The 25791-nt window shown below is 42.6% G+C and overlaps 1 protein-coding gene across 2 annotated transcripts in view; it reads right to left on the reverse strand.

Moving 5' to 3' along the window:
* The window catches only part of Slco3a1 (solute carrier organic anion transporter family member 3A1), a 299670-nt gene that overhangs the window by 272935 nt on the left and 944 nt on the right, over positions 1-25791 (reverse strand). The gene's annotated exons all lie outside the window — the stretch shown is intronic.

The raw sequence follows: 25791 nt of genomic DNA on the forward strand, positions 1-25791 counted from the left end.
GAGAACAGATTAGGGGTGCCCTGGGTTAAGGAGCAGGGGAGGGGTGGTTGCTAAGGGGTAGAACTGTTCTGCATCTTGACTGGGGGGGGTCACACTGATTGGTTCCTGTGGTGAAAATGCAAAGAACCAAATACTCATGCACACAAATGAGGACAGCTACTGTAAAACTGAGGAAATCCTTGGCAGGCTGTATCACTGTCATTTCCTGATGGTGGTGGTGTGCTATAGTTTTGCAAGATGTAATCTCTGGGGGAGACCGAGTAAAGGGTAAATAGGTACTCTCTAGTTTTTTTCTACACTTGCATATGGACCTGCAATTACCTCAAAATAAAAAAAAAAATTCAGGAAAGAAAGAAATAACACAGTGAAGTGTGTGTGTAGAGTGAGAAGCATATCTTCCCATCCAGAGCACCTATTTCCTCTGAAGAGACCCAGTGAAAGGGGGAGGCCAGCCTGCTTCTTTCAGATATCCTGTACAGGGCCCTGAGCTTCTTATTAAAGAGACCCTGGCACCTTCACAAGACCAACTGCACTACCTTTGCAGCCCGATGTAGTCACATAAAATCTCCATCCGAAGGCTTATAAGCAATTCTTCAGGGATCTTGTTAAGAGTTGGCTGCACTTTGGAATTGAACTACCACTGCCCAGCATCCAAGCTGCATTCAGAAAGCCAAATACGGAACCTTGAACAGCATTTCTATTGGGGGAAAGTGAACCCTTAGTTTATATAAACTATACCTATAGCTGGACATCTATACATCTGTGGTAACCAGGAGCCCACCTTCCAAAAACTGATGTTGATGTTTAGCTGGAACAATTGTATGGCTCCCTGATTATCCTTTTTCTCTCCTTTGTATTTTCTTCTTAATTTTCATCCATATTTTTTGTTTGCATCCTAAAAACCACACAAATGCTGACTTTAGTTTCATGTGGTATACATCAATGCTAGCTACAATTGTAGAAGCATACCACTCCCTCAAACACACTCGTAAATTCTCCCAAGTGCCGTATAAATTTCAAACCATTAAATAAAATGATTTTATACTGTCCTTGTGGATGTTACTAACCCTCACCCCCACCAATGACATCAATGTTTCCATAGTAACTAATGCACTTCAAAGTGGAAAATGCAGATGGTGACTTTAAAAAAAAAAAGGCAGACAAAATAAGTGATAGAAACTAAGCACATCAAAGTGTAAGTAGTGATGCAGAATGTACCTGCATTATGGGAGCCGGCTCAGGGATAAGCAATAAATATTTTAGTAGAACCCTTATGCTAACAGATATACTATGGAACAATGGCCTATCAAATTACAGGATTGCCCGTGCAAGGGGGGGGCTGCCCAATTCGGTGTCCTCCCACCTAAGAATTGACATGTGGAGAAAAGCATGCTCAAAAGCAGAAGTATGGATCACAGTCTGATTTTCAAAACTCACGTGCTTTCTAGCTATGTTGTAAGTGTGCCTGAGCATAGCTATTTCAGAAGTATTTGCAAACAAGGAATACAAATGCTTACAAGAGAGAAATGGGTCAAACTTGGAGAGAGAGAGAAGCAGACCAATTCCTATTTCCTAAATGTAAGAAAAAGTAAAATCTCTATAAAATGTAACATTTCTCTCTTTAAGCATAAGTCCCCTTTCCATGAAGCCCAAGTACTTTTACATCTACTGCAAGCATTTCATTATTTATATGTTTGTGAATGAAATTTTTTTTTTTAATCTGGGTGTAAAACTCCACACTTTTTGAGTTGTAAGGATGGTAGCTGGGAGGTGATGGAGCTGGTTGGTTTGACACAAAACTAGGATCCAATTTCAACATAACAGAGTGGTGTGGAAATGCCGATCCGTCCCTGTCAAAATGTCATTCTCAACACTGTCTATGCACCAAACAGAAGTTTTGGGTAGTCTCATTATTTAGTCTCTGTGCTATGGGAGTCAATATTTTCAGAAGGCCAGAGATGACATCCTGTTCTGTGAACAGCAATGGGCTAATTTCCTCTGATGGCATTTGGGTACAACCAAGACCTTCAAATATGCGTGGCACATGGAGGTAGTTTAATTTCTAGGATGCTAGATTTTGCCTCATTTGTCAATTTTGTGAATTCATGCTCAGCATCACTTTCTGGAAAGCACTGAGACGCTGTCCTTTTCACAGAACTCTCTCTGTGGGCCCCATCACCTAGGGAATGGAGGTCTAGTTCGATGGCTCCATCTATTAACTTCTTTCCTTCCTTCTGGCTGCATTGGACTTGTATTAGTCTGTTTTCTGTCACTATAACAAACACCTGAGATAATTAACTTATAAAGATAAAAGGTTTGTTTGGGCTCAGTTTTGGAGGTTTCCATTCATCATTGGGGCTGCTTTTGGGGTTGTAGTAAGCCAGCCCATTATGGTCAGAAGCCCACAGTAGAGCCAACCCGCTCACCTTGTGGCTGGTAAACAAAAATTTGAAAAAGGAAGAGACTAGAGTCCCAAAATCTCCTGCAAGGGAATATCCTTAATACCCGATGACCTCTCTCTTGGCCCTTCCTCTCCCAACAGCACCAAGCTGGGGACCTAGACTTCTACACATGAGCTGAGGAGATGCTCAAGATTCAAACTACAGTCGTCTTGAAGTTGCTTCAAAAACATCACCTTCTACAGGTCACATGGCTTTTAGCCAAAACCAGTATGAAATCTTTTTTTGCCTAGAATTCAAGGTATTCCCTTACCTGCTTAAAACTTCGATCTGATGAGGCCTCTTTCCCTGAGGCATCACCCCTCTTCTTTGAGAGAACACATCCCCTCTGCAGTTTCTCCTCTATTCTTCAGGGCCTTCCCATCTCCACCAAGGGACTTTTTACATTCAGCCACCCACACTCACTCTCTCCAGAATGTCCACCATTGCTCTGATGTCATAAGCAAAGTCCTGCAGCAGAAGCCCCTTCACAGAAGAGGGTGCATTTTGATAGGCCACGTCCCCAATATTTGCGAGAGTGCCCAGCAAATCACAGAAGTTTGATAAATAGGTCTTGAATCAATAAGGTCGCTTCAAAGAATACAAACATCTCAAAAAGGTTGAAGGGTAATAAGAGAAAGAAGAGACTGGAGCCTGACGCCTGGTATTTAATAAATAAATAAATAAAGTCAAGGGGAGCTGTCATCATTTTTAGAGGCTTCTCATCAAATTAAATGAAAGATTAAATAGTTATTTAAGTGGTTACAACGACATAAAATAAAGGAAAAGATTCTTCCACATCACAATTAAATTTAATGCCTCTGATCAATAAAAACTCTTTTAGAGATCAGGAAATAAATCAAATAACAGAAGCTGCACATAATAGAGAATGACTTTAGGAAAGAGGTCTGTTTCCATCCAACTGCAGAAGGAACTTAGGGAAATGAGGTTTCTCATTCAGTGGACTTGAATCCGATCCATTTGGGTCAAACAGCAGGACCCCAAACCTATTGGCAAAAGCAAAATATCTATAATTAGCTCATGTCGTTGGGGCTCACAGGCCAGCAACATGAGCAGGGGGAAGGCCCATGGCCCACAGCACATGCCTCTACCACAGACCACATCTATGAGGACAGAGAGAGGGGTGCAAGGAGAAACCTACAAGGTCATCTGGAAGATACTGTGCAAAACACAGCAGGCTGCTCAGTGAGCTGGTGGGGAGAAGAGGCCCACAAGTCCGCAGAGGAGCTCCAGCATGGGAGCCTTCAGGGTCACACTGAAAGCCCCCCAGGAGCCCAGGTGTGCCTTTCATTTTGCCAGCCAGTCGAGAACCTGCAGAAGGGCATGCCCAGAGGAAGGAGCCTCTCCTTGGCTCTGGACAGAAAAGACTAGGCATGCTGAGAAACGGCACCTGGGAAGAGAAAGCTGAAGGCAGAGATTTAACAGAAGGCAGCGTCTTATCTGGGGAGCTGGGGCCAACAGATCTGAGATCACAACTCTTTCAGACTCAAGAGCAGGGCACAGCAGACTTGTTCTCTAAACGACCAGATAAAGGATATTCTGGGCTTTGCAGGTCAGATTATTTTCAGGCCACATGGTCTCTGTCAGACCATAATAACAGATAAGTGGATCAGCATGGCTACGTTCCAGTAAAACTTGATCTACACAAACAGACAACAGGCTGTAGTTGGTACCTCTGCTCTAGAACCACCCCCACTGTTCCATGTTTGCCACTGGTTTCCAGTTACCCCAGTGCTTCTGCACCGTGGATAACAGCAAACCCCTCATAGCCAAAAGGGCCTGAGGAGCTGTCTCCTGGACCCAGGAAAAATGAGAGAGACTGATAAGAACGATAGATAAGTTGATGCTTATCATACAACCCACGTCCTGTAGTAGGCACTTCACCTGTGGTGACTCATTTCCCACTGAGGAAAATCCTCTGCGACAGGTATTTTCATCATTCCCAAGCTACAGATGAGGAAACCGAAGGGTGACAGATCAACAGAGTCTCATGGGACAGGAAATGCCGGCAGTGGAATCCAGGCTGACTTGCTCCAAAGCCAAGTTTTTATCCTGTGGATACAGTAAACTGGAAAGACAGTGCTAACATCAGGCCACATAGCCCACGGGACAGACAACAATACACAGAGCAAAAGTAAACAAGGGACGCAGGAGGAGCCAGGCCTACAGAGTGACTTGGTAACAGAACTATAGCTGGGTCCTCAATGCTGAGCTACCCAAGACACAGCACTGAGGTGTCTGAAGTGCGAAATGAGATGATGTACTTCCTCCAGGGCCAGGCACAGAGCAACGTGCAGTCAGGGGTGGAAACTGTTAATATTGGTAGGTCAGTCAGTGCCTACTTGGGATTTCAGCAACTGCCTCATCTGTCGAAATCCTGCTAACCCAGATTGCTTGTCACCTATAAGAGAGGGCATATCCCTTTCACATAACATGGTCTGGATGGTTTGGATCTATATATACACAGGTAATGTGTGTGTGTGTGTGTGTGTGTGTGTGCGCGCAGATGTGTACATATGAATCAAGTGTGCCAGATCTTAACCATGGTTCAATACCAAGTGGTAAGGACATGGGTGTCCACTGTACTATAATTTCTACTTTGTTTTTGGTTTTGGAGAAGCTATAACAGAATCAAAAATAAAAGTGGAGAGAAAACGTCCCGCTTTTTTCTCCCAGGATTGCAGGAAGTCTGAAATGATATAATTCATGACACTTTGAAATCCACTAAATGCTCCACACAGGTCAGATGATACTGAACCCACTTTGGTTTCTGGGAAAACTGAGACCCATAGTCCCCTTCATAAGTCTTTTAATAAATATTAAAGTGTTAGTAATCTGTGGAATGTTTTTGTGAGTGAGATAAATGTAATTTTGGACTAAAAGTTTGAAAAGTGCCCGTTTGGTGAGAAAGTAAACATCACTGAGAGAGACCTGCTCCCACTGGCTCCTGAAGCCCTATAATTTGGTGGAGGTTACAAGGGCAGAATCATTACATAAAGGCCCTTGTTTTTGAGTTTTGAGTGGCTGGCTGTTGAGATCAAGAATGCAAGTGAGGCTGAACCCACAGGTGACTACAGGGACCTGTGATCTGCTGTGGAATGTGTAAAAGTTCATTTCCAGAGCATGCCCAAGTGGAGGAGACAGACAGATGGCCACGGACTATGCTATCACCCCAGTGAAGTCTGTTCAATGCTCATTACAGATTTCCTCCTCTTAAAAGGGGAACACTGTCCTCTCACAAGTAGTAATATCAGAACATTCAATGTGCTTAAAAACATTTAGTTCAGCTGCAATTTTTTTCCTTCTCTGAGCAAGAGACTTTAGAGTAATACAGGCAAAAGGACACAGGAACAAACACTAGCTAAGCAAGTTATTTAACACCTATGGGTTCTCATTTGTTCATCTGTAAAATAGAAATATAGGTTGAATGTCTCCTTTATCTGAAATGCTTGGGCCCAGAAGTGTCTTTGGATTTTCCATGATTTTGGATTATTTGCATGTATATAATGAGACATGTTGAGGATGGGACTAAATCTAAACATGACATGTGTTGGTGTTGTTAAACACAAAGCCTGAAGGTAATTTTATACAATTTAGTGCACTTGCATTTTGACTGACCTGTCACACCTGAGGCCAGGTGTGGAATTTCCCACTTGTGGCCTCACGTCTGTGCCCAAAATATTCCTGATTTGGGCAGCATTTTAGATTTCAAAGCACTTCAGACTTTGGATTTTTCAATCAGGGATGCCTAACCTGTAGTGACAATTACTTTACATGATTTATGTGAGAACTGAATCAGACCATTTATGTCCTTCCTAGTGCAACTCAAAAAATATAAATTCCCCTTCTGCAGACAGTTCCATTTTGACTCCTTCCTCTTTTGTGGCCATCCTCTTTAATCTCATCATCCCCTTTAATAATTCTGGAAAGGCAAACAATTAAAAGAAATGAGGAAACAATTTATACCAGCAATCAAAACTGTAAGCAACCTACCCTCAAAGAAATGGGGGTTGGAATATAAGGGAATACAGTGGAGTATTAATCTTCTTTCAATGGTGCTAGACACCTTCTAATTAAAACTGTAAAGTTAAGCTTCCATTAAAAAAAAAATCCAAAAACTGAAAAAGAGAATGTTTAAAGCAGAAATAAAATAATTACCAGCAAGAAGAAGGCAGAGGAGAAGAAAATGTGTACAACCCAATGTCATAAAGTTTTAAAAATGCCCACCAGGGTGGAATGCAGCTCATAGTACAGCATTTCGCTAGCATGCACAAGGACCTGGGTTCAACACCCAGTACAAAAAAAAAAGAAAAATTCCTACCCAGGGAGGTAAAGGCAGACTGGTGGCACAGTGTGCCAAGGCTCATAGCCCCACATCGAGCCTAAAGAAGATAAAACAGTGAATGAAAAACTAAAATCCTGAAGGTTTTCATTAATATCACCAAACACAGGGGAAACACATATATCCCTTCTTCTTTCATACACCCTCTGGGGAGACAAGGACAACAGGGACCACCATGCTGACTACCCCTGCTGGAAGGAAACGAAGGCTCTAGAACCACATGGTGAAGCCCAGGGCTGACTGGAGAGCAGAGAACACTGCTGGAGGGTACACAGCCTGCGTCCCCACACAGGAAGGCCAAGCCCACTTCACAGGACTTTTACAAGATCCTAGAAGCAAAAGCTGCCAAGCCACTTCTCCCAGTCAAGGCTACCCAGCACCCAGCACCCCACCTACAGCAACTTAGCCAGCCCCGGGCACTCTCAGGCTACAGAAGGTGCACACAGAAAGGAAACACCAGCTTGGTCATAAAGGAGGAAAAAAACAATAAGCCATCAAGTCAAGAACTCACACACACCTAAAACAACAAAGATCCTCACTGACTAATTGGAGCAAGAATAAAGTGATTCAACAGCAAGACAGGAGCATCCACAAACAAAAACTCCTAGAGAAAAAAACAAGAAAACAATACTGCATCAAAGTCAAAGATCCCTGTTGAAAAGAAAACATAAATCAAGAAGGGAAAGATTCCTCCCAACAGATCTCTGAGCCACCAAATTGAATAAGAATATGTGTTCAATCCATGGAGAACTCAAAGGCAACATTTAAAATAAGAAGTGTGGGCTGGGGATGTGGCTCAAGTGGTAGCACGCTCGCCTGGCATGCGTGCGGCCCGGGTTCGATCCTCAGCACCACATACAAACAAAGATGTTGTGTCCGCCGAAAACTAAATAAATAAATAAATATTTAAAAAAATAAAATAAGAAGTGTGCAGACCTGAAGGAAAGAAATTGGGAACTCACTTCAACATTAGAAAATGAACTCATGAAAGAGAATCCACAGAGAACTAAAGAAAGATGACTTAAAATCAATTTACTGACCAGGGGAAACCTAAAATCAAACATGAATATAGATAAAAACAAAGGATCAAAGTAATCAAAGCAAAACTAACACAATGGAGTTCATAGACTTTCCAAAATACAGAAAATCGGTGTCCTTAGAGCAGGGAAACCCAGAAAGTGTTCCAAGAGACAACAGAAGAGAATTCTAAAATAAAAAATTGATCATTAAAAGAATATATCACATTCCAAAACTATGGCATATATCATACAGCAGTAATATATATTGGGATTAAGTTACAGATCAAATATTTGAAAAGGATTCTTCAGGCATCTAATGTATAGGCAAATAATCCATAAAGGCAGAAAAAAAATCCATAGCAACATCCAAGGGCAGAAGATAGTAATTTTAACTCTTTTTGAAGGAAGTTTTCTGATTTTTCCCCCCAGCACTAGGGAATGAACTCAGGGGCACCCTGCCATCTACCACTGAGCTACATCCCCCGTACTTCATTTTTTCTAATTTTTTCCCTTTTTTTTTTTCCTTCTTTTGAGACAGAGTCTCATTAAGTTGCTGAGGCTAGCCTTGAATTTATGATCCTCCTGCCTTAGCCTCCTGAGTAGCTGGGATTACAGGTATACATCACCAAGCCCAAGCAAGAATACATACTTTAAAAATTATATCTAACCAGCCAACCATTGTTCCGTTTGTAAGACTAAAAAGAACTCCAAAATGAAATACACCTGGTTCCCAACTTTCAAGGGTTCCACTTGATTTTTCAACCTCATGATGATATGAAGGTACAACTATGCAACCACCCTTTTTTTTCACTTTCAGTACAATATTCAGTAAAGCACATGAAATATTCAATACTTTATAAAGCACACTTTGTGTTAGACAATTCTGCCCAACTGTAGGCTCATGTAAGTATTCTGAGTACATGTGAGGTGCCGGTGGGTTAAGTGTATTAAATGCATTTTTGTCTTTTGAGTGTAAGAGTAATATTTATTCAAGTGTGAAAAGAAACAGAATTCCCACAGTGTGAGCAAGGACTCAAGAGGAGTTACCCTTAAATGCATTGTTGACTTAGGATATTTTCAACCCAGCATGGGTTTATCCAGTGTGACTCCACTGCAAACAAGGGACATCTGCACTCCTAACAGTAATGACAAGGGGGACCTATCCCTTCTTCCTCCCCAAGTTCATACCTTGAGCCACACTAGGGGAACCTTCTAGAAAAGGCATGTGCATTTCTGAGTTCCTTGATCGGGTCCTCCTGGCAAATCTCCCAAGACGTAGCACTGTAAGGGAGAAGGAAGGCTTGCCCTGACTTCCTGTCCTCTCCAGTAAACAGTCCCCTGGTGTGCATATTCTCTGCTCCTCCGGAAGGCAAGTTTACCTGAGCAGGTACACACCTGCAGGGACTAAGGACCTGCAGTTCTGAATTTTATTCTGTGAGCAAAGTGCAAACTGAGTTTTCCAATCCAAACTCCAAACTTCTCCATACAATTTTTTTTTTTTTTGTATTCAGGATTGAAGTCTGGGGCACTCGACCACTGAGCACATCCCCATCCCTATTTTTGCTATCTTTTAGTATTTTATTCAGAGATAGGGTCTTACTGAATTGCTAAGAGCATCACTTTTGCTGAGGCTGGCTTTGAACTCACGATCCTCCTGCCTCAGTCTCCCAAGCCACTAAGATTACAGACATGTACCACCACACCCAGCCCCAACTGATTCTTAATCAGGAAAAGGTTACATTAAGAGCAGAAAAGAAACAGTGACTACTTACCAAGCCTCAAAACCCCAGTACGGCTCATGATTATTTCTGAATGGAGGATATGGAATTTCTTAAAATATTTTTCACCTGCATATTATTCCATAATGAATATGTGTTATGTTTATTAAAAACAATATGCTCAGTTTTCTTTGAAACCATGTCCAGAAAACATCTTGATGGCACAAGAAAATGATCATAATGGTCTCAGAGAACGAGTAGGTTCCTAAATAGACTGTGTACTGAGATCCAATTTTATTATTATATTTTTAAAAACCACAATAGCAATACATGCTGCTGAGAGGCCTGAGCTAAGTATTTTGGATGGCTTATCTCATTTAGTATTCATAAAATCACCTGAAGTAAGTATAAATACATCTGATCTTAGAGAGGAGGAAGTTGAAAATTAAAGAGGGAAACTATAATTTGTCCAGAAGCCACACATAACTAATAACAGCAGGCATGAACTTCTAAGGCCTCAAAGTCTATATGTCCCCCACTCTGGTCCTAGAGGTATATAAATGCAGTCAACAGAAAGACTGAAAGGACACAGGCCAAAATGTTGACATTTGATGCCAGGCTCTTGGGAAATTTTTAATCATTTTTCAATACTCATCTGTGTTTTTCAAATTGTCAACAACACATATATTTTTTGTAATATAAAAATAGTAACATCTTTATGTTAAGGAAGGAAGCCACAAGCAGGAACTTGAAGTTCAGGTCAGTGGGGAGCCAAGCCACATGTCCATACGATACACACTTGATGCTTGTGGGCTCCCGGCCTGTGGATGAGGGGAATACTTATGGTGTTACTCCACGTGCTCTTTACTTGGCTCAAAGATTCATTTGTTGAAATTTGGTCCTCAATGTAATGGTATTCCAAGGTAGTGGGACCTATAAGAAGTAGGGGCCTAGTGAGAAGGGACGGGATCATAAGGCCTGGTGCTCAAATGGGATTAATGCAGCTATCACAGGACTAGGTGAGTTCTTGTGAGAACTAGTCATAAGCAAAGTCATCCCATGTACTTGGTCCTTTTGCATGTGGATGTGTCCTCTCCCATTCTTTACCCTATTATGCAACCATGCGGACCTTCACCAAATGCTGACAACATGCTAGTTGGACTTTATGGCTGCCAGAATCAGGAGCCAAGTAAGCCTCTTTACCTTATAAATTTCCAGCCTCAGGTATTTTATTATAGTAACACAAAAAAGATTAAGATACCCTGCTATACAGGCCTAGAGCTGATGGAAAACCACCTTAAGAAACCTCCTCCCGGCCTCCAGTTCCTAGATTACCCAATAGTCTGTCAGCTCTGCTTGCAGGCCAGCTTCTCTTTCTGGTCCTAAGGACTATACATTCCAAGGAGGAGTACCCCCCTCTCAGCCAGTTTGCCAAGTTTTCAAGGAGAACAGGTGGGGAAGTTTGAATGGCCTCCTTCCAATTTTTAAACTGTAAACTGCACGCCCACTTTTTGTTTGAGAGACATTTCCCCTGTGTGAACACAGTTTGTTCTATAACCAGCTTTAAAGTTATCCAGAACTGATACACTCAGGGCCAAGCTAAAGTGTTTTAAAAAAAAAAACAACAGACAAATGCAATAGGGCCTTTCCTAATTTTAGCTCTTCTTGCAGAAATCTAATGTGTAGATAATTCAAAAGAGTGGTTCGATGCATTTTTATATGCAGAGGTGTCATCATGTCCTTGAGGCCAGGAGTCTATACAAGGAATCGTAGAGCTCCCCCTCCTCCTGGTGAGCATACTGTTCCAGGACAATTGGAGGCCTTCATTCAGCCTCTTGGCCATGCCACACACTGAAGTCATGGCTGCTGGGTCTGAGCATGCCCTGGATAGAGCTATCTTCTCCCGGCCGACTTCCAGCAGCATTTTACCACACCACTTCAAAGCTGGGAGCTGGAGAGATAGAAGTATTGCCAAGACAGGTGCCAACAGCCCCCGCGCTGCTAACTGGAGGAGAGACTCCAGAATGCCAGCTCTGACATGCCATTGTGTGGCTATGGCCCTGAGTTCCCAGCCCGAACCTTCTTCACTGTCATCTTCCCACCCCCACCCATCTCTGGGGGCTGTCCCCAGCCAGCGTCTTACCAGCTCTACTCCTGACATCTTGGATCTACCCCAAGCAATGTTGAGAGAATTATCTCACATCTTTAACCATAAACACCACCCCCCATTCATCAGGCCCATCTCCAACAGTACCTCTCACATGAGCCCAACATTTTGCATATATTATTAGACACCACACTGTCCTGGGTAAAAGCTGACCCAGATGCAAGGCTCCAAGAGGGCTCAGCCCCTGCCCCGCCCAGGACCTAAAATATTCTAATGAATGAATCATTAATGAAAACCTTATAAACATGACATCTTCCCATTAGGATACATAAACTCCATGAGGGCCAAGCACACGCCTTATTCAACTGTATGCTGCAGCACTTAAGGAACTTGTCAAAGTTAATGAGTTTGGCAAAGACCAAGCTAACAATTTTTTTTTTTTTTAAGGAGCCTATGCTGAGAAAGTCTGAGCATCATACCACTCCTACCCTTCCCCTAAAAATACACAGATGCGCGGAATTAGAATGCAGTTATCTGGTCCTAATACAATGGAAGCGTGGTTACATTTTTTATAGAAAGAAAACAAGAATTGTCACGGGACAGCATTTCTTCAATGCATACCTGGCCAAATCTGAGACTGGCTGGCACAAATCAGTGATCGTCTCTTTTGATCTCACTGAATTGGATAGGGCTTCAGGGAGGACACAAAGGCCACTAGAAATGTTATCAAACGTAGCTTCTGCTAAGGAACCCTGCAAGAACTCATGTACATACACATATCCACACAGAGTAAATATGCATAGTCAGAAGGCTTACCCACAGATATTTCTAGCATTTTTTATACGTATTCTCCTTAGTCTGATGATGAAGGGGAAACCCTACATTCAGCTAGGTCCACAAAGAAGAAAGAAAAGGTTCAGAGCTACTCAATTCAAACAGGTTCACCCCATGGCCCAGACACCTCCACCCCAGAGAAGCGTGGTTACATTTTTTATAGAAAGAAAACAAGAATTGTTACGGGACAGCATTTCTTCAAAGGCCAAGCTTCCTGGCTGAAGAACTCTCTTACCAATAGCCCAAAACCCTTAAGAGGGACTGAGAGTTTGCATTAGTTTTCTTTGTACCCTCAGACCAGTTAAGGGTCCTTCACTTGTTTTCTTTCTTCCTGCTGGAATTATATGCTGAAGTATGCCACCCTCACCCCTTAGAAAAAGATACACTGAAGTCCTAACTCCTGGTACCTGTGAATGTGACCTTATTTGGAAACACGGTCTCAGCAGATGGTAGCAAGTTAAAATGAAGGCCCTAGCCCAATATGACTGGTGCCCTTCTGAGAGAAACACAGGGGGAAAGGCCACATGACAACAGGCAGAGATCACCCTGACACAGGTTCAAGCCAAGGACATGGAGGGCTACTGGTCACCATCAGGAGCTGGGAAGAGGCAGGGAAGGATTCTACCTAAGGTTGTGGAAGAAACATGAGCCAGAGATACGTTGCTTTCAACTTCCAGCCTCCAGGGCAGTGAGAAAATAAATCCTGCCGTTTTAAAGCCACCCAATTTGTGGGAATTTATTACAGCAGCTCTAGGAAACTAATACACCTGGCTCTTTCCTTCAAAAGGGCCCAGAGAATCCCATCTATACTCATCCACCCTCCCATCCCCAGGTCCACTTCCACCTCTTCATCAAAGGATAAGTTTTAGTCATGTTTTTCGCTGCTGGAAAAAGGATCTGACCAGAACAACTGTAGAGGAGGAAAGGTTTATTTAAGGTTCCTGGTTTCAGAGGTCTCAGTCCACAGAAGGCCAGCACCTTTCCTCAGGATTCAGGTGAGGCCGAGTATCACCGTGGAAGAGTGTGGCAGAGGGGAGCGGCTTACGTGATGGTCAGAAAGCAGAGAGAAACTCCACTTGCCAGATACAAATATATACCCAAAGCCACACCCCAATTCTCACATCCTCCAGCCACACCCCAACACTTCAGTAACCACTTAGTTAATCCCTATCAGGGGATTAATTCACTGATTGGGTTAAGACTCTCACAACCCAATCATTTCTCCTCTGAGCCTTCTTGCATTGTCTCACATGTGAGCTTTTGGGGGACACTTCACATCCAAACTATAACAGATAAGCTATAAATTACTTTTTCTTTAATGTATAGATACAGATATAGATATGCATATGAATGTAGATATATGTGAGAATATATAACCTAATTTTGATCCAACATCTGAGGCACTAAAAATGTTACAGAAGGACCCTACTGTCCTATAAACTCTACAAAAGGAAAGGTTTAAATAAAATATGGAGTTCACTTCTGCTCCCCCACTTCTCCCACATAAAGCACAACAGAACTCAGCTCTAGTCCAGACGGGCAAAAATGAACAGGCAGTCATGGTAAAAGGTGCACCTGGATCTTGAAGACCTGCAGAAAGCCACAAACATAGCTGCTATGCCCAGGGAACAAGGACAGGGGAGCAGAGAAAAGAACTGGGACAGAAACTGATACAGCCCATGGTAGAAGCCTGGTACAACAGGTCCACCTGGAGTGACCAGTATCCTCCCCAATCCCCACCCATCTGACAGTGCCATCCCCCCAGGGTTGGTGAAGCATGATGCTGAGGGGGGTCAGGGGCCAGCAGAGGGGCCCCAGAAGAGAATAAATGAACAACCAGGAGGTGACAGAACTGGGCCACCACCTGTGACCACCACAGTTTGGTTTACTTGGCACAAAAGGAAAAGTAGCCACAAAGGTAAAAAAACACACCTCAAGGCAAGCACAGTCCCGCTCCTCTTTGAGGATCTAAAATGTTTCACTTGTCATACTGAAGAGTCTTGCTGATAGCCTGAGGTGCCACATGCCCTTGAGTTATTTTTAATTGTGGTTTCTGTTTTTAAAAACAAATGCTTTCCCTAATTAACTCCAAAGTGTCTAAAGGCAAATAAACACAAACATGTTTTTTTTTTTTTAATCTGTTCACTAGATTAAAGGATAGCCTATGGTGCCTATTAGAAAATATGAAGTCTATTTTTTAAAAGACAGTGAGAGTAATAACGAGGTTTTCAGCATCCATCAGAACAATACAGGCTGAATATCCTTTATCCAAAATGCTAAGGACAAGCGGTATTTTCAGATTTGGGATTTTTTTTTAGATGCTTTGGAGTATACATAATATACAGAGAATGGGACTCAAAGTCTAAACACAAAATTCATTTCTTTCATTTACACCTTATGCACACAATCTGAAGGTCATTTCATACAGTACTTTTTGTGTGCCAGCATCCTGTAACCTGTCATACACGTGAGCAGTTGCGGAACTTTCCACTCTTGGTGTCATGTTGACACATACAAGATTTCAGATTTTGGAAGTTTTCAGATTTGAACTTTTGAATCAGGGATGCCCTATCTGTATTTATTTATGTATGTTTATAATCATTGTTTCTGAAATTAAAACACCACTGTCTCCGCTTCCTGACTGCTTACCTGCTCACACCTGCCAGCTCATGTAGGTTGGCTCTGGAGGGTGATGCAGCACATTTGGGTAAGTGTTAATTCTGTGCCCTGATTTTGCCTAAAATGAAAGCAACAAATGCAGATATTTTCCAATGTTAAACTTTCATCCTTCAGTGTCCCTGAAGGATTGGTTCTAGCATCCCCATCTGATTCCAAAATCTGCAGATGTTATAATCCCTAATATAAAAAGACACAGAAGTATGCAAGCATCCTGAGTTTGATCCCTAGTACCACCAAAAAAAAAAAAGTATAGAATTTGCATATAATCTTAATACATTTTCTCATATACTTAAAATCATCTCTAGATTACTTGCTTACTGCAATGTAAATAGTTATACATTATTGTCTGGGAAATAATGACAAGAAAATAAAAAAGTCTGTACATGTTCAATACAGTCGCAATTCTTTTTTCAAATATTTTGTTTAGAGATTGGTTGAATCCAGGAATGAAAAACCTCCATAGAGGGTGAAGATGTGGAGAAAAGGATACACTCATACATTGTTTGTGGGACTGCAAACTGGTACAACCACTATGGAAAGCAGTATGGACATTCCTCAGAAAACTTGGAATGGAACCACCATATGATCTAGCTATCCCACTCCTTGGTATATTTCCAAAGGCTTAAAATCAGCATACTACAGTGATGCAGCCACATCAATGTTTATAGCAGCACAATTCACAATAGCTAAGTGCCCTTCAGTAGATGAATGGATAAAGAAAATGTGGTATATATACACAATGGAATATTACCCGGCCATAAAGAAGAATGGCTTTATGACATTTGCTGGTAAATGGGTGGATCTGGAGACTAACATGCTAATAAACTAATCCCCAAAAAATGAAAGGTCCAAAGGTCAAATGTTTCCCTGAGGATAAGGGGAGAGGAGATTAAAAGGCCAGTGGAGTAGACTAGAGGGAATGAAGGAAAGGGAAGGGGACTGGAAAAGGAAAGAGTGGAACTAATCTGACATAACTTTCCGTACATACATGATTATACCACAGTGAATCTCACCATCATGTACATCCATGGAAATTAATTTTTAAAAAACTATTTTAAAAAAAGGCCCAAGACATATCTCCCAATACCAGAATAAGGACAAGCTTGGGACACAGAGATAACAAGTCTATGGGAAAATCGGTTCCACCTGTGCATCTCTGGAATGAAAGGGACCGCACTTGGATTTAGCTCAAGGGCTGTTGGCTCGAGTACCACTCCCAGCCCGAATGCATATGAGGCAAAGCTGCCCACCTGCTCCCATCAACTGCAAGATGCAAAGCTGCAAAGTTGCTTGCTGATGTTTTCATCTATTTATATGCATCTCCAGGGCTTGGCAAAGGTAAAGGGAAGGTGATAATTTATGGGGGGGGGGGTGTTTGTTTGTTTCCAAAAGATATCCTCTCTTTGGCTGGCTGAGAAGTTGTGTTGCTGGCATGTTAAAACTCCCAACCCACATAAGTATTTACCAGCACTGGGGAGGCAACAGAACAAGCCATAAAACAGATCAGGAGTCTTGCCCTAAATTTTGTGCAAAAGTACAGGAGAGGCTTGTCTGAAACTCTTTTATATCTATCTTTACACAGCTAGCTCTCTTTAAGGGCTCCACCCCCATTTCTCACCCTGTTCAAAACAACAGGTTCCTTGCCTACATTTAAGGAGGAGGGTGGAAATCAAACTCGATTGAGTAGTGTGCATGGAACTTCTACTTGTATAGCTTTGCGAAGAGGATGGGACAATGTGCCACACTGAGCACATGCAGGTGAGACCTGGGAGCCAATGTGTCCCACAGACATAGCAGATTAAGTGTCAGCACAGCAGTGGTTGGGAAATGAAAGGGTCAAAAGCAGGGCATCTATCGTAATCAACGGTGGTTGTACTTGCAGACATACCGCTGAATTTAATGACCAATATCTGAAGACGACTTTTAACAGCAGCCTGGACTCTGTAACATGGGAGCCAGGGTAACCCCAAGCCCAGGAGGAGCCTGTGCAACCCTGAAAGGCCGAGAGCTGGTGCTGAAACTGTGGCCAACCCTGTTCCAGGGGAATAGCTATAGGTGATTCTGTGGACCTACTTCAAACAATGCTCTGACCCAAAAAGCCAACCAGGAGAATAACTAATCAGCATCACTCTTTATTTTACAGGTTGGATCACAATAATTGAATCTTACATAAGAAAAACATATGGGTCCATGCTGCTTAGAAATTTTCAAATTCATTAAGAGAATTCTTAGTAGAGTAAATATAAGATTTCAGGTACAGTGTTTTAAAGCTTATATAATCAGTGGAGGGCAGCTTTCCAATCCCAACTTGCTTGTATTCAAGGTGGTAATTTCTCATTCTCATCAGCAGAAGATGGGAGAGCGTGAAAATTCAACAATTAGAGAAGCCTATTTTACATAAGCCTTTTCCAAAAGGGGAAAAGACAATAGCATTCCCTGTGACTACTGTACAATAGTCTTTAATTGAGAAACACCATCATGACTGTGTTCTCCATACACCAACCTCACAGGTGCAGAAAACAGTGTAACAATAATCATTTCCTCCTTCCTGGAGTTCCTGTAGCTGTTTGGGCAGTGATATTGGGAGTATTTTGCCAGCTCTTTTATTCTTTCCCCAGGGATATATGCTGAAAACCACAGCTCACTTTAGACCTATCAAAGCAGAGTATCAAAACTGGGCCTGATGGCACATGCCTGTGATCCCAGCGGCTCAGGAGGCTGAGGCAGGAGGATCTCGAGTTCAGAGTCAGCCTCAGCAAAAGCGAGGTACTTAGCAACTCACTGAGACTCTGACTCTAAAAAAAAATACAAATTAGGGCTGGGGATGTGGTTCCATGGTTGGGTACCCCTGAGTTCAATGTCTGGTACCCCCCACTAAAAAAAATAAGAGTGTCAAAGGCTACCTGGATGGCTGGGTTATCATTTGGAGAGTCAAAGTTTGCTTGGATGGATGGATGGACTGACACACAGATGAAGGCATGTTCCAGGGTTTTGATGGATCTGGTGTAATGGCACAAGGATGAGCTCCTGGGACTTTGTCCTTCTGCCATACCCTAGGGACATGACAATGACACCACTGCCCACTTGAATGGTTTTGTGGTCGTAGCTTATTCCCAGGGTTTTCAAAGGGTTCATGGCAAAGATTTTAACAAAAACCAATGATAAGAAAACAAGATTCATAATTACAATCAATGCTATCTCTGAGTCCTTTACCAGGTAACATAAATGCCACCTGGGAGATCACAGGCCGGGAGAGGACTGAAGAGGAATGGCAGGCACTTACGGAAGAAGCCATGGAGGCAAGGGGGAAGGTGGGCTCACACCTGTCCCTCCCATTAAGAAAGGGGGCCAGTAGCAGCTCCCGCTGCCATTTGCTTTTAAATATATTCAATATGCCTTCACTGGGGGGGAATGATGTGACTTTTATTGAAGTCCAGGAAAATTCTATTCACCAACTTCTATATCCTAGATAGTGAGACAGCTATTCTGAGTTTGAAGAAGGATGTCCCATCACTTGAGAAAACAGCTGGGCTGGTTACGCTGCTTCTATAAAGATGTGAGCCTCTAGGTCCTCAGTCAGCAAGGCTTCCCTTTTCAGAGGGGCTCAACTCAAAGCCACAAAGAAGAACTGAAATAAAGAAGTCAGGAGTGGCCAGCTGCCGAGATCCTGCCCAGACCCCAGGGAATGTTTCTGCTCTCTGCGTTGTCACTGGAAAGCCCAGCAGAAGGCTTCTGGGCTGGCCCCCTCCACAGCTATAGCTGTGCAAGACCCGGTGCTTTAGACTGGGTTCCTTCCTCAGTGATATCACCATGGAGTCAGCAGGGTTGGGGAGCGCTGGGGTCCTCCGGAGTACATGCTTTCTCAAAAACCTGTGGCATCTGAATGTGAATCTAAAACTCACCTAATATCTACCTGCAACCTGATTCACCAAGAGTCCAGTTCATTCTCTTCCTTCCCAAGGATGGGTTCTACCAGACTGGAGGCAAGAAGGCTGCTTCTAAAACCACAGACAGGGTCTGGGGCTGTAGCTCCGTGGTAGAGCGCTTGCCTGGCACGTGTGAGGCACTGGGTTGGATCTTCAGCACCACGTAGAAATAAATAAATAAATGAAAGGTATTATGTCCATCTACAATTAGATTATATATATATATATAAACAAATAAAAATAAAACTACAGATGGAGGGACAGTGGAGTTGTGCAGAAGCTGTGACCTTAACAATCGCCATGAGCCATAAGCCCAAGGGATAACGCCACAGGATAGAAACAGACTGTATCAAGAGCTCCTCTGCTCTGCTTTTGAGAAACCAAAAAAAATGACCAAGACGGGGAAGATGCTCACAAATGTGCTTGCAAGGGGGACTCCAGATGAAGGCAGTGGACAAGTGCCAGACAGGAGCCCTCCAGGGCAACCAGGGCTGATCTGAGGTCGTGTGTCTGAAACAAGGCTGCCTGGGGGGGCAGCATATGTCCACAGCATATGTCCCTTGGTCCTCCCCCTCCCAACACCTCAGGCTCCCTGCAAGTAGCCATTCAGCCTAATCTCCACATAAGTAGCAGAGCAAGCTCCCCAGATCGCCAACTTGCTAAACAGAAACCCAGGCCACATACAAACGTCCCAAATCCTCAGGTCCCACAGGGGGACTCCTGTTGATACTATGGCATTGCTGTTAAAGCAACTGTTGAATACTGCACCCCATGGGAAGTACTCTATCATGTGCCCATTTACTTAAACCTTTCAACCACTTAAAATGTAAGTTCTATCTCTAGCCCCACTTTTTCAGAGGAGGATACTGAGGCTCAGGTAAATCAAGTCACCAGGAGCAGATAAGTTGGAGAGCCAAGGAGATCTCATGAATCTATGTCTGATACTCTTTTTCACCCTCAGCTGCTTACCACCTGCCTTCAGCCTCAGCCTAGAGTGATAATATCGAGGACTTCCCAATGCAAGTCTGCTGTCAGCACACCTGCTCTTCCTAGCCATGTGTGCCTGTCCCTGATCTACTCACCTTCAAGTACCACCAACTGTAAAGGATCAACTTTAATAACCATTGCTGTAGGAGGCTCCTCACCCACTGCACTTGTCTTACCATCTTTAAGATGAAATAGATTGCTGCATTCCTAATAAGGGAATAAAGAGAATTAGCAACTGGTGCTTAGCTTATTTCTGGATTTTAAAAACTTTTTAATCTCCCAAGACAAGAATAGGAAGCTATTTGATTGGTCAATTCACTAAACCAAAAGCAATGTTTGGTTGAAATCATTTTATTTCTCATCAATTGGGTCCTGTCATTTTTATGTTTGTGGTGAATAGGTATGGCCATATTATTAAGAATAATAGCTAGAATTTATAGGATATTCAGTATGTGCCAGAAGGTGTTCCAAGCATGTGTACTTACTCAGTGAATCATCACAGTATCACTGTTATAATCTTAGTTCTAAAATGAAAAAAAGTGAGGCACAGAGAAGTTAAGTGACCAGCCTAAGGTCACAGAGCTGGTAAGGACATAGGAATGAATCCCAGATCTGCTGACACTCATTCAACAAGCCACTGTTGCCATAGACACTTGCCATTTTTCACCTTGGGGTTTTAAAATTTTAACTTGGAGTTTTAATCATTGAAGAATAATTTTCACGCTAAGACACGAATAGATAGATTACATAAAATACAAGTGTCTTTGAACCACATCAAATGCACTTATCTTATGAATCGAGGTCAATGGTTCTACTTTTCTTCCTGCTTAGTATCTATTTTGTAGGTACAGAAATAGAAATATAAAACAAAAATAAATGAAAAGAGCAAGGGACTATCTTTCTGGCCTACAGACGACCAAAGGCATTTCCCAGAAGCAATAAAATACATCCAACTGGTCTCAAGGGAGACCGGATTCTAAATCCATGTGTAAATTGTACAATCAACATTACCACTGAAATGCCCCTTCACACCTTCAAAAAGTGTTGCATACCATAATCAGTGTATGCAACCCTGGGCCTGAATAAGGAGTAAATATATACAACGCACATAGCAATGTGCAGAACATGAATGGATATGCAAGGGAGAAGCGAAGAAAGTACAACGGCTTTACTTCATAGGAACACGCTTATTCAATGACACAGGTGGTGACATGTATGCAAGTTAAATGTGTTCATGGAGCTGGAAGTATGGCTACTATCATACAGCAAGTACGGAGTTTGATTCTCCTCTACTTGCACATGAAATGCACCTACCTCCACGTGGCTCTTGTGACACTGCTTTGACTCCTTCCTAGTCCCTGACAAAGCAGCACCTCCAAGTTTGCTATTAGATATGTAAAATTACTCAAAAGACATTCCTGCTGGAGCTGCCCTTGTCTGGCGGTTCCCCGGGTGCTCTGTGCAAGAGGAAACCCACACAGCGTGACCCTGAGTAAGGCCATTCCTGCAGCAGGTACGAGGAGCAGTAGATACTGAACAACCCATTAGCAAGGGCGCACCACTGTGCACAGGCCCCTTGCTTGTCCTTTCTATAAGGTATCTAATGCTGAAATGGAAGAGTTAACAACATTCAGGAAAGAGATCTCCCCCTTTACAACTAATTCAGTTTCAATTGTTAAACACACAAGTGAAAACCCTCAAGAAACAAGGGAATGTACACAAAGTTAGTTGAAGGGAATTTTCAGAAATACATATTTTCCCTTAATGATTATTAGCTAAACAGTCCTAAACCAAGCTGTAAGAAAGAAAAAAAATCAGAGTAATTTTACTTCTTACTACCCAGGGCTATATAGTAATTATGCAAATGGCAGCGAATTTGTCACTTCAAGTAACCATAAGTGTATAAAATAATTTCATTAAGTAAAATACCTTAGTCATCATACTAATTTGACAAGGACTTTAAAAATGTCTCTCAGCTGTCTGCCTCTGGGCTCGATATGCAAAAACCCATCTTCAAAATGATGCTTCTTTAGAAAGAAGAGAAAAAAAAAAAGAATAACAAATCCAGCAGTTTCACCTCACCCCTTAATTGCAAGCCCACTGAATGTTCTCAGGCCTAAAAATAAGTGACTATAAAGTGGTGAGATGGAGATCCGTTTACCACACTCAGTCATCTATGTCATTACTTTGTCACCACAACCTCAGGCATACTTTTGCATGACTCTAAATAGGGAAATACCCACCCCCAGTTCATAGGAGCTGCCTGGGTGCCCCACCCAGAAGACTAGACTGGCCTTTTTTTCAGTTTTCATCCTGAAGAAATTCAAAAGCATCTGTATGTGAGCCTCAGTCGTAACTGCCCAGAGGTGTCAGCAGTTTTAATTTCCTGTACACATCCTTATCTCCTCTAGTCCTCAGTAATTTGATAACATACACACCCTCTCCATGCAAGGCTACCCTCCGTGAATGACTTGAAACATCTCAGTGGGTCCCTACAAAGCACAGATAAACTGCACACAAAATTACTTTCTCTCCATGAAGTTCCCATATGCCTGCACCTCCTCCAAACAGTCCAAGACTCATACAGATGTTACATCCTGGAGGAGGTGCAGGTGTGTCAGACTGGAGCACACAAAGCAAAAACACAAGTACAAGAAAACCACACTGCAGCTGAGCACAGTAGTGCCTGTAATCTCACCAGCTGGGGAGGCTGAGGCAGGAGGATTACAAGTTCAAAGCCAGCCTCAGCAAAAGCAAGGCACTGAACAATTCACTGAGACTCTGTCTCTAAATAAAATACAAAATAGGGCTGGGGATGTGGTTCAGTAGCCAAGAGCCCTTGAGTTCAATCCCTGGTACTCAAAAAAAAAAAAAAAAATCACATTGCATTCTCTGTTCTGTGCACAATGACATATCAAATTGAATGGGCTTCTATTCCTTACTTTGAAAAAATTATTTCATGGCCAGCCAGGCAGTTTAACTATGTTAGAACATCCTTCTAACTGTTGGCTTATGTGAAGCATGATTTTGAATGAAGACATCTGCAACTGCAACAGATTTCAAAATACCCAGCTGATCCAGGTTACACTGGGTTTACATTGTCTATAGCACCTTATCCGTATCATCCCTGAGATCAAGATCAATGTCCTTCTGCACTGCCCTGGAAGGCCCTAACCTCTGGCAAAAAGTTGCAGGTCTGTAGTCTAGTCTAACAACTGCTGGCTTTCTCATGTACAGTTCTGCCTGAGTTTCCCTCTAGGTGGGTTTTCAAGGGAAACAAACACACACACGTCCTGCTTTTCTAAGTTGTTTCTCAACCCCAGGCAACTACCTACTTCAGTTTTGCAGATGGGAAGCCTATATCAGTGGCATTGAGGACACACTGAGAACACTGGGAAATTATCTATTCAGAAGAAAAAGGGAAAAAGGGAGAAATGAAATGAAACTTCCCAATGTTATTTTTTTTAAAAAAAAGACACCTGGGAAGAAAAGATAAGATAGCTTCGTGGACTTTTAGAATCAAATAGGAAATAATGTCACTGGACTCACATTTGCAATCACCCTCCTCTTTGAAATTAAGCACAATGGGCCATGTCCTCTGGCAAGCCCTTCACCAGATATGTGAAAATCAGAAGGGAAAGCTGATTCCCAGTGTAAAGACCACATATACATACATCATGCCTATGGACCCTGCCAGTGTGGTCACCTATAGACACTGCATCTTAGGTTTCCCAGGAAACCATGATCCATTACAAAGAAAAAAAAATCTGCTTTTCCTGCAAACATCCTGCACTAGTTTATTCTCCAATTATACAGAGAGAGGTCTCCTATGGCTGAAGGAACAACATACATTTTTTTTGGTTTGCCTCCCAAATTACAGATGCAGAGAGAACTCTGAAGTAGCCCAGAAGAACAAGGCCCATAGCAAGCTGATGCAATCAACCCTGGCAAGCCCCTATTTATTTTCATGAGGTTCAGATGGCCACAGAAAGTCAAGGGCAGTCAGGCAAAGCACAGTCCTGAGAACCTTATGCCCCAGTCCTAGTGATCAAAATAAATTCAGTTTCCTAGGCCTGTCCTCTTCTAGGCCTCCGTCTGCTTTCTGCAAAGCACCTGTTGACTCCTGTTACATTACCCCGTCCAATCAGGCTTTCCATCAGGCAAGAAGTGCCAGGATGCCGCCACCAGGTGGACTGAATTCCTCCTCTGCCTGTCAACCCCCTGATCTGTGATTCAAGTCAACCTCCCATCTCTTGGTGCCAGCCTGGCTTCGAGAAGTCCTCCACTCCAGGAGCACCCTGCTTTCTCAACTTTCTAATGGAGGTAGGCCATTCATCTGGCTGAAGTCCCACATTGCTTCCTTCTAAAACCCTTAGAGCATTGCAATAATAATAATATGCCCATGCTTTCATCACTCCAGGGATGAAAAGTTCTGTTGGTGTTGTTTTGCCACATACAAATAAGGCACTCTATTGAGAATGTTGGTTTAAGGCAAACTGTTAAAACTGGAGGCAGCTGTTGCTATACTTATTTTACCTCCTTTTACACACAGACCTGGTTAGGTACAATGGACTCTGCATATATGCTACAGTACTGATCCACATACATTTTACTGATGTGCATTTGCATCTTAATAATACATGTGCCTCGGGCTGGTTGCATAGCTCATAGATGAAAGTACTAACCAAGCATGTGTGAGATCCAGCACCCCTCATCCCCCCTCCACACAAGAACCCCCTACAGAAGCTCAGATAAACTGATCCCCCAAAACACTGTTATCCCCTACCTCCAAAATCCACAGGTACCGTCTGCAACTATGTATTATAACTACTGACAAAAATGATTGCATTTTATAAAACAGAAAATGAAATACACTGTTGGCTCCAGGATTCACTCAAAGCATACCAGTTACAGATGCGCATGACACAGAGAGGGCTTTAAACATCTTTCATCTCAGAAGGGTCAACTGATATGCATTAGATTTTCAAAAGCCCTGAAATTGTTGCCCCAGGAATAGAGCTGAGTTTGTAGCGTCCCCCACCTCATAACCACATAAATGACTTTACCCAACACCAGAGACCAAGTTCTACTTTAGTGTCTCCTTTACAGCAGGGGGGCTTAGGAGATTGTTTATGAATGCTATAAGGCACCCAGTGTCTGGCCCTCATTAACTTTAACCCAAGGCCAGGAATGAGGGATTAATGATAACATCAGGACCCAGCATGGTTCTATCTCTGGATGTGGTTATTCAACAGCCAAAATCTTGTCCGATTCTATCTCCATCAAACTTGCTAACACTCAAAGTCTATGACATTTGATTCCATTTCAGGTCAATACCCAAGTAATGATTTAACACTATATACTCTGAAAAATCTTCTACTGTTCGGATAGGACAAGTCTAAGAGTGCACTCTCTGGAACTCCAGTTGGGACCACCTGAGCGGGGCAGGAGACAACAACAAAGTACCTACTTGACAGTGCTGAGTCATTACAAGCTGTTTCCTCTGAGATGTTAGGGACCCACGGGCCCTTTGAGCATTAGTATCCCCTTTAGAGAGGCAAATAAATTAGATATATAATGTGTACAATAACGTAACCCCTTGTTGGGAAGAAACCACGGTGGGTAATTTAGCTTTAAGAGTGGGTAGCAGGAACTATACAAACTCACAGCTGCTCTCCAGGTACTGTAACTTTATCCCAGACGCTGAAAGATGGCTATTG

Source organism: Marmota monax, unplaced genomic scaffold (genome assembly GCF_021218885.2).
Source record: "Marmota monax isolate L192 unplaced genomic scaffold, Marmota_monax_Labrador192_F-V1.1 WCK01_AAM20220418_F8-fsc00005, whole genome shotgun sequence".
Taxonomy (NCBI): domain Eukaryota; kingdom Metazoa; phylum Chordata; class Mammalia; order Rodentia; family Sciuridae; genus Marmota; species Marmota monax.